The sequence below is a fragment of the Triturus cristatus genome, chromosome 1_2, assembly GCF_964204655.1.
Source record: "Triturus cristatus chromosome 1_2, aTriCri1.1, whole genome shotgun sequence".
NCBI lineage: Eukaryota > Metazoa > Chordata > Amphibia > Caudata > Salamandridae > Triturus > Triturus cristatus.
Window position 1 is genome coordinate 914,905,319 of NC_140580.1, and position 1,390 is coordinate 914,906,708.

Genomic DNA, 1,390 nt, shown 5'->3' on the forward strand with positions numbered 1-1,390 from the left:
TGATTTACATTTATTAGTCACAGCCCACACAATGTTTAAAACACTGGCTCCTACCATCTGCGACCTTCTACACAGCGCTAGAGACAACAAACCACCCCGCACTACCAATGCAGCAGCCCTTACCAAGACTACCAGTGCAGCAACCTACATCACCTGTGTTACAGCCTTTAACACCACCTGCACCAGCAGGGTCAACATGGCGGAGGGAGAGTCACATGGGCCTACCTCATGTCCCCCTCTTGGATGATGCGCTAGTGAAGGCGGGATGCAGGAGTTTTTCGATGATGTAAGCAACCAACAAGCAGATGATGACCAGCATGACACAGATCGATCCCCCCACGGCCGTCATGGCCACCACAATGTCCTGCATGCCCGCCGGCTCCACCGTGAAGTCCACCACTCGGCCGGCGTGCTCTAGTTCCTGTAGAGGGTATGCAGGCAGACTCAGTACTTTACGTTGTCGTGGACATCAGTAAGGAGGTAGTCACGGCAGCTGGCTCCCAACTGGACGGAGTCACACTGGAAGTGCATGTAGGTGCCGTTCCACGAGCAGTTGAGGGCAAAGCCCCTGAGGTCCTAGGGTTCCTGGGCATCCCACTGCAGGAACACGCTGCTGTTCCTCAAGACGTTGGCCAACAAGGACCCTCCAGAGCTATGGAGTTTGCAGGTTCTTTGGTTGCAATGGAAGCTACGGTCAAGAGTGCGGAAGCAGATGCAAGGGTTTGAGTGGTCCTCACCCAGGACCTTATATGGGCAAAGAGGGTCTTTGGGCATGAGGGACTCCTTGAACGCATGTCGGGACATGTTCCTGGCAATGATGGCTCTGGGGTTACTCTGGGGCAGCTGGGGTGCCTTCAGATCCTCGATCTTCCTGGGCTCACCAAAACCCCAGGTGGACCGTTCCCAGGTCCCGGGACCAGTGCTGTTGGGCACACCCCCCTGCGGGTCTCCAATGCCCTTCCACCTCCCCAGCACAGGCAGAGGTCTCCAGTCACAGTGACAGAACCAGAGCAGGGACTGCAGCGTTCCCAGGAAGAAGGCGAGCATGCTTGGGCTGGGGTAGAGTCAGGTATGCCTGGCATACAGTTCAGCAGGCAGCAGACTGCACTGCAGCTCTACGGTGCCCAGCCGGGGGCTCTGAGCTGAGGGTCAGCGGGTCCTCTCCAGACTCCGGTACATCTGCTCTCCAAGCAGGGGCGTAACACAGGCCCCCGCAGCTCCCGTGGTGTGGGGGGCCCCAAGCTCCAGGGGGCCCCCTCAGCACAGTGCTTGGGCCGGAGAGCTCGTGATTGAGTCGGAGGCAGAGTTTTCTGGGGGTGGGCAGAGGGGCTAAGCCCTTCCAATTAATTAATGCGCTATATGGATGTGGATGGTAATTATAAAAGCAATT

General features: G+C 57.3%; 1 pseudogene; it reads right to left on the reverse strand.

The window, feature by feature from the left end:
* Positions 1-226: 226 nt before the first annotated feature.
* LOC146868313 (fibronectin type III domain-containing protein 10-like) lies at positions 227-1,047 on the reverse strand (annotated as a pseudogene).
* Between the last annotated feature and the right edge of the window lie 343 nt (positions 1,048-1,390).